Source organism: Ostrea edulis, chromosome 1 (genome assembly GCF_947568905.1).
Source record: "Ostrea edulis chromosome 1, xbOstEdul1.1, whole genome shotgun sequence".
NCBI classification, from domain to species: Eukaryota; Metazoa; Mollusca; class Bivalvia; order Ostreida; family Ostreidae; genus Ostrea; species Ostrea edulis.
The window spans coordinates 91,053,828-91,062,919 of record NC_079164.1 but is presented as its reverse complement, the minus strand read 5'-3'; the positions used below and the strand labels follow the sequence as shown (position 1 = coordinate 91,062,919).

The following is a 9,092-nucleotide window of genomic DNA, read 5'->3' as shown; positions in this document are numbered from 1 at the left end:
TGTTATAAATGTAAACAAGACTCGTGTCATGATTTTGGTTACAGTTTCTCCATCGTCAACTTCCCATATTTATGTAGCAATATCCCATTATCACCTCCATATGGTGTTTATATCTCTCATCTAATTCGATACGCAAGAACTTGTTCTGCTTATGATCAGTTTGTGAATTGAAGCAGGCTACTGACAAATAAGTTGATGGTGCAGGGGTTCCAACAGTTTCGTTTAAAATCAGCATTTTGCAAATTCTATGATCGTTATATCGATCTAGTTTGCCAATACAACCTAACATTGGATCAAATGCTGTCTGACGTGTTTCATACCGATTGTTAGGCCGTTTTTGGCATACTGATAAAAAGTGATTTTGACTACGGATGACTCCGTTTACATGTACCTGATCCAGATATATGGATCACGGCGGATGTGACCGATCGACAGAGGGTGCTTACTCCTCCTAGGCACCTGATCCCACCTCTGGTATATCCAGGGGTCCGTGTTTGCTCAACTTTTTATTTTGTATTGCTTATAGATGTTATAAGATTGATCACTGTTCGTTTTTCCTTTCATTTTACTTTCATGTTCTGTTGGAAAAGAATTATCGGAAAACTTTACTACATATTTTCATGGGAAAATAAGCAATATCCGTTTATCAGTTTGCGATTATATTGCCTCAAACAATGGCGCAAAAGATCCTTTTTGCTATGATATTTCATTTAATGGTGAACACCTCACGAAATTTGCACCTGCAACTACAGGAGAAACTCGAAACTCAACACCCAAATCTTGTAAATTGGACCCAGTTCCTGCGCATCTATTGAAACAATGCATTGAGAGTTTCATGCCATCCTTTAAGCATCCTTTGCCATGACTGTAAGCAGGCAATCGTTCGACCATTACTGAAAAAGCCAGGGCTTGACAAAGACATTTTCTAAAACTATCGCCCCGAGTCAAATCTCTCGTTCGTTGAAAAGCTTATTGTAAAACGAATCGAAGCTCATCTGGAGATGCATCAAATGCATGACGATTTTCAGTCCGGGTACAGAACGGGTCACTCTACAGAAACTGCGCTTATGAAGGTACATTATGACATCGTATGTGCACTTGACAATAACAGTTGCGCTATCCTTGTATTGCTCGACTTCAGCGGCGTACGATGTCATAGAACACAATATCCATTGCAACGTATGGATAACATGTTTGGTATCACAGGATCTGCATTGAAATGGATTAAATCCTATCTTAGTGATAGATATCAACGTGTTGCCGTCGGTTCATTGTTGTCCAATGCTTGTCCCCTCGATTGTGGTGTACCGCAAGGCACAGTCCTGGGTCCGGGACTCTACTATCTTTTTTCAAAACCCTTAGGGGAAGTATGCAGACGTCATGATATGACGTATCATTAATACGCCGATGACACCCAGATCTATATCATCGTTGAATCTGGTGGCAATTGGACCGATATGTCTCAAAGACTCTCAAGTTGTTTATCGGACATACGTATGCGGATGAAGATAAAACTGAACTTGTAGTCTTTACACCAAAACACAGACTTAAAGATATGAAGTTTTGATCTGGAATTTGGTGACTGTGTTGTAAGTGATTCATCTTTCGTAAAAAATAAAAATATAGGTGTATTCTTTGACAAATCCCTTACCATGGAAAAACACTGTCCCTCTATTCCTCGCTCTGCATATGTGAACATTTGCAGAATTAGCTGTATCCGTTCATTTATCAATGATGAAGCATGTAAAACTCTAGTAAACTCCCATGTTACATCCAGATTAGATTATGGAAATGCATTGCTTTATGGTGTTCATTCTCAACACACCAGCAAACTTCAGAGGACAGAAAACACAGCTGCAAGATTAATAACACGCTAAAAAAATCCGACCTTATTACTCCTGTTCTAATAGATCTTCATTGGCTCCCAGTTGAAATCAGAATTCAATATAATATCCTTCTTCATACTTTTGTCACGGGATATGATTTATTCATTATCATAATTGATGTTTAATTTGTTTCATTGACAAATTTACTTGCGTTCATTCATATGTTCATTTATTCTTTCATTCATTCATTGTGTGAGAGTTAATTTCCTTTGATAGTGGTTACTATTATTGGAATGCCCAGGGGAGTAAGGGTGTGTTAGATGTGTTTTTCTAGTTCTGTGAGTGAGTGCGCATGTCTAACGCTAACTTTAACATCACGCACCTGTTTTTATCATTAAAATCCCGACACCTCAAGAGACGGACTTGAACTTAAATAGCTTTATAGCATTTGTTCATTAACTGACTATTACTTCAGAAATCTTCTGGATTTTCTAAGCTGTCTTGCATGGTAAGACTTTATTTTAATTTAAAACTATTTTATATATCAATTTAACTAAAATAATTTTATTTAGTGAAATTATTTCCACGTTAAAACTTTGTTCGCGGTTGGACGTATGTGAGTTGAATTCATTATATTTGTAGATTACCACGTTACGTTTACCACTTTCATCACGTTCATGATTCCATGATAAATAAACAGCTTTGTCATCTTTACTGCGTTTGGAGTCTACCCGAACTCGGGAAAAATCTTTATTACAACATTATTTAACCCTTGACACTTTCAAATCTCTCAACAACCTATCTCCAGTTTACATAAAGGATACCCTTACAGTTTACAATCCCACACGATCACTAAGATCCGAATCTCTGCATTTTCTCCAGGTACCTCGGACACGTACGAAAACATGGGGATCGACGTTTGGATAAGGCCACCTCGAGTCTCTGGAAGTTTCTGCCTTTTAAACTCAGACAATGTACCTCACTGTGTAGTTTTAAAGCGGACCTCAAAACACATCTTTTTAGATTAGCTTTTAATTTATGATTTTTTTCTTTGGTAAAACAACAACAACCAAACCTTCAGTTGCTTTTTGAACTGTAGTTTGTCATTATACTTATTTCCTTTCTATGTATTTAGTTATTCCTGATATTATATTATCTTCTCTCTCACATTTGTAGAGCGCTTTAGAGAACTAAGGTTAATAAGGTGCTATATATAAATCTTTTAATTACAATTTTCACCTTTCATTTACCAGTACATTTAACCTATGTAAACAAAAACATGACACGAGCCTTGTTTTACATAGCAAAGAATTGTAAGCTCTGTATCGTCCATGTACCTCGACAACTGACATTCAATTTTTCTCTTACCATTAGAAATACTTTAGTTAAGTACTGTTAACATTAAAAATGGGAAAATAAAATTTGCAAATTTTCAGCTCAAATCGTGTCCATGCCTCTTTAAACAATATTATTAAAATTTCACAAAAACTGGTTATAGTTATATAATAGTAATGGAGGGTTTTCCACATAAATTACAGAGCAAAGTTTCAGAAATTTCATTCTCACATACGACATTATACTTTTGACTGAGTGCTGACTAGAAAAAAAACTATAACCAACATATTGATGGTTTTGATTGTTACTTTTTCCCTAGACAAAGGAGCAAAAGTATTCAAGGAGGTGGAACAGTTATTATGATCCGTAAAAGTATCTGTAAATTTGTGAAACTTGTCAAAAACCAACACGATTCCATTATATGGCTTAAAATTCAAAATGTGCTGCGGAATTTGGATGATGATTTATACCTAGGATGTGTGTATATTCACCCAAGTAATTCAAGCTTTTACCGACTTTATGATTGTGATATCTTTAGTGAATTGGAGAATCAAATAGTGTCATATCTGGCTAAAGGGAAGGTGATGATACTTGGGAACCTAAATGCAAGAACTTCAAACAAGGCTGATTTCATAGCGGATGATATACTTAATAGCGATATTTTAAGTGAAGTGGCCGAAATGATCACTTATGAGAACGACCGTATTTTGCCGGTTCGAGTCAACCCTGATGTAATACTGAACGATTACGGTTCCAAACTTTTATCGATGTGTAAATCCAGTGGGCTACGTATATTAAATGGACGACATAAGCAAGCAATGGACAGGGATTATACATTCATGGGAGCGAGGGATTTAAGTGTGGTGGACTATTGTATTTCTACCCCGGAAATATTCGAGTTAATAGATAAATTCATTGTCTCCAATTTCACCACTTACTCAGACCATGCACCTTTACATCTTCAACTTAAAGCTGGGAATTTTAAATTCGAAGAGCGGCCCAATAATACCGATTTACCTTGATTTGAGAAAGTTAGGTGGGATGCCGATTCTTTAGAAAATGCCAAATGTGCACTGATATCGTGTGTGGAATCTTTACAGACAGCAGCTGAAACACCCGATGAAGAGCAACAAGGAACGATTGATTCGTCTGTGGACCATTTTACAACAGAGATCGCGGATGCTATGGAGCCGTTCTTCGCACTGAAATCTAGACTAAACTATCAGCGTAAAATTGCTCACTCAAACGTATCATCGCCTATTGACAAGCCATGGGTAACCAATGATCTGAAACGAAAATACAATGTCTACAGGAGTGACCTCCGTTTACTGTAAATGTATTACATTTGGCTGTGTATTCTATTTAGCGCCTTTGGCGGAATGCAGCTTCCGCTAAATCAAGTACATCGCTAAATGCCATCCGTAAATCTAGATGTTTATGCGCTAAATCAAATCTACGCTAACTTGTTGAAAAAACGATTTCCGCCAAATATCGTACTCACCAAATACAATACTGTAACGTGCGGACGCTACACTTTGAACTGCTTGAAACAATCTGTCAGGATGGTGCAGTTCAAATATTGATATATTGTTTTTCTTCTGACACCAGGTACTATTAAAGTACCAAAATAAAAAAAATAAAGAGTCTGTTTAACGTTCCACAATTTATTGAATTACAATAATCCTGTTATTACAAGATAAATGAATTAAATAACCTCCTCAAGATAACATATGAATTAATTCATTCTCTAATTTCCCCCCAAAATAAATTCAGAATTCAAGTAATTCACAAAAACTACTTTTGTTAAGTCTGATTCAGAGATTACTCAGAATATGTGACTTTTAATAAAATTACTTGCACTAATTAACAAAATTGATATTGATCAGATTCCAAAAATTATGGAAATATATGATCTCTTAAAATCCCTTAAAATTTCTTATCAATTTCAGTCAGTTTTAGCTCAATTAAATTCCAAATGAATAAATAAACTTACATCTTAAAACTTTAACGAAATCCCAAACATTTCTATAAAACCCAAAGTTGCAGACTAACCGAAAATTAACGGAATCTTTCTATTTATACTCCGTTAAAATCCGTTTAACCAATTCACTCAAAAAATTCGTCTACTAAAGACAGATTTCGTTTACAATAAACAGAAAACGTCTCGTACGACATAGTTCCATTGTTGAATCTCATAAATAATTACAACTATACAATTTAAATAGTACTTTTCATTCAACATCTCATGTATCAACATAAATATATCGTTTTGTTTACTTGCAATGTCAACGTGCTGAAATTCACAGGGTATGAATATTAATAGAGGTGAAATCTAAAAACAGCAATTTGACCCGGAAGTAGAGTTCAACCCTTGAACTATGGATCTAAATAGTAACAGACAAGTTTATGCTAAAAGTTTACAAAAGAATGGAATTAAATAATGCATCTACCTCAACAATACTAAAAATGCATCAAACAGACATGGAATGAATAAGTAAGTGTATCAGTATCAATAGCAATATTTTCTTGTAACAGTGAAAGATAAAGCACGTGTGACATTTCAGTCTGAATTTCCTCAATACACTTAATACGTAAGGCATGTCATTTCAATAATCTTGTAATAAATAAAATAACACCCATCAAACTCTAAGATGAAGTACCTGAGAATAACTTAGTATTGCATAATGTAAGTTTCCTGTAATTTACAACCATAAAACAAGAACAATGATCTAAATTCAATATTTAGCACTTAGGGACCGTCTCAAAATATTAAGAACAATAACAATTAAACAAAACTCTACAATACGTTTACAGTATTCAATCGCAATAAAAACTCTGTAAAGCATCAAAATCTCATGCAATCAAAGAAGGAATATAAAGCTTTAGCATCGAAATTAAAAAGACGATACCAACGCGCAGAAGGGAACATGCTTGATAGTATGCGCAAACACAACCCTAAGGCATTTTACAGACTATTTAAAAGGGAAAAGGGACAGCCCAAAAATGTTAACCCTGGTGTCTTCTATGAACACTTTAAGGAACTAGCAAGTAATTCGAACACGACTGCGACTACCAACCCTGAGCGTGCGAATGACAATCTCTGTGTTTTTGAAGAACTTGACTGTGAAATAACAGAAACTGAAATCACGGATGCTATCAAACGATTAAAGAGAGAAAAATCGCATGGAACTGACTTGTTGATTAATGAATATTTTATTGAATTTAAAAATGTTCTTGTACCTATTATTCACATATTGTTTAATCGCATTTTTTCATCAGGTTTCTTCCCTCAAATGTGGTCAAAGTCGGTCATTGTTCCAATACTAAAGAAAGGGGATGTATTAGACCCAAATAATTATAGAGGTATTAGCTTAGTTAGTTGTTTCTGTAAATTATTTACTTCTATTTTGAACCAGAGATTATTGTTATGGTCAAATTCCAATGATGTTATTACCGATGCGCAGTTTGGTTTTCAGCCAAAACGGGGCACAGCTGAGGCTATATTTAGCCTGAGTTCAATTATTGATATGACATTATGTAAGAAAAAAAAGTTGTACTGCTGTTTTATAGATTTTAAAAAGGCGTTCGATTCAATTGAAAGAATAAAATTATGGAAAAAACTTAGCACTGTCGGCATAAAGGGGAAACTACTCGGTATTATTCGTGTGATGTTTGAAAATATGAAGTCTTGTGTCAGATCAGCAGGAATGTCGTCTGAGTTTTTCAAAAATGATATCGGTTTATTACAGGGGGGAGTATTGTCACCCATAATTTTTTCATTATATGTTAATGATTTTGAGATCGAATTCTTAACAAAAGGGATGATCCCTGTACAAATACAAGAATTAAATCTGTTTGTCTTGAAGTATGCAGACGACATGGTTATTTTTTCCGAAAGTGCTAATGATTTGCAGAGCATGCTGGATACACTTTTTACTTATACCACAAAGTGGGATCTTTCAGTGAATGTAGAAAAAACAAAAATAGTTATTTTAAGAAATGGGAGTAAAATTAGCAGTAATGAAAGGTGGCATCTGAATGGGGAGCCTATAGAAATTGTTGATAAATTCACATACCTGGGTGTTTTAATGAATTACAATGGAAAGTTTAGCACCACACAAAAGCAATTGGCCAGCCAGGGCAGAAAAGCAATGTTTTCCTTGAAATCTAAAGTATTTAAACACAGAAACAATGTTATCCTTATTTGATACATATGTTGCAAGTATACTTAATTACAGTTGTGAAGTTTGGGGTAGCCATAGTGCAAAAGATGTTGAAAAAGTGCACTTGGAATATTTGAAGTCTGTACTGGGTGTCAGGAAAAATACAAATAATGCTATGGTGTATGTAGAAACAGGCAGACTACCCATGAACATTGTTCGCTGGTTTAGAATTTTTAAATTTTGGTTTAAATTATTGCAAAGTGAAAATTGTATTTTGAAAACATGTTACAAAAGTTTACGTGAAGAAGCAGACAAGGGTGGAAATCGTGTGATTAATTGGGTCATCCATATAAAAAACAAACTATTTGATATAGGTTTGGGTCATATTTGGTGTAATCAAGAATATAATGGCGTATATTGTAATACTTATTTCCCAATAATTAAGCAAAGAATTTCTGATATTTTTGTGCAGAGTATTGTTGAACAAATCAACTCCTCACCAAGATGTAAAATTTATATGTACATTTATGACTATTTTTCATTGCAATTTTACTTGATGAAGGTATACCATATGTTTATAAAAAACATATTAGTAGAATTAGAATGTCTTCGCATAATCTTGCCATTGAGAGTGGACGTCATTTTAATGTAGCAAGAAATAACCGCTATTGTAAACTTTGTAATTTAGATATTGAGGATGAATTTCATTTCATTTTAAAATGCCCTTACTTTATTGAATTGCACAGGAAATATATCAAGAAGTATTATTGAAAAAACCCATCTGTTTTTAAACTTATACAATTATTAAGTGTAAAAAATTTCAAAGAGTTGTGTAATTTGGGGAAATATCTTTACTGTGCCTTTAATTTACGTAATGATTTACTTATATAGCATTCTCTGTCTATAAATTCACATCAGTATTGTGTAACATACCATATAATGTCATGCCATGCCATACAATTGTTAACTTATTTATTATTTTTGTAAACATGTATGCCATAAGACGTATGTCTTCAGCAATAAAGAATAATAATGATAGTATTCATAATAAACTCATGAAACTGTTTCTTTACAAAAATAAAAAAGAATTTGTAAAAAATAAACAAAAAAAATATCGCATGATGTACTTCATATAGAATTTCATGAAAACTAAGTTATTTATTGGTCTTGAATTCAATACTAGTATTTGAAAGATATTATTGATCATTCATATATAACTTCAACTTCTGAAATATTTTATGTTTAGCAAGATTTTTTTTATAACTCTCAGAAAAGTCTCAAACATAATATATGTTCCTATCATGCATAAATCTAAAATAAAAAAAATTTTTTAAAAAATCATTGATTTTGCAAATTCATATGACGTCACAGGAGGATGGAACAACTTTAAAAGTGGATTATTTGTCTGTGATAATAGTAAGACCATATATGGGTGCCTCCCATAATGAAATAATTGAAAACGAAGTTTGGAAGTTCATATTTAAGAATTTCAAATGTCTTCCCCACACCAATTACTTGTTACATGGATTGTTTTAGAAGCAACTCGGCTATGTCTAACAATTTTTTCTGGATTAAGCAGACTTATTCCTTTCAGAAGTGTAGGAGTATGAACAGGCACATTTTGCGTAGCCATTAAGTCCGGAGTCATGATTTCCCTGTCAGTCATGATTTCTCCAGGCGAAATGTTGTCACAATCTAGGAGAGTTAAAATTTCAATAATTTGTCTATCAGATGCAGAACCTGCGTAAGCACTTGAAACAAATGAAAG

General features: G+C 33.8%; 1 protein-coding gene across 1 annotated transcript in view; it reads left to right on the top strand.

The window, feature by feature from the left end:
- The first annotated feature begins 5,523 nt into the window (after positions 1 to 5,523).
- Positions 5,524 to 9,092, top strand: part of LOC125674862 (neuronal acetylcholine receptor subunit alpha-3-like) — a 37,884-nt gene continuing 34,315 nt past the window's right edge. The window contains exon 1 of the mRNA XM_048912223.2: positions 5,524 to 5,655. The gene's annotated coding sequence lies outside the window, so the exon portion shown is untranslated. The remainder of the gene's footprint in view (positions 5,656 to 9,092) is intronic.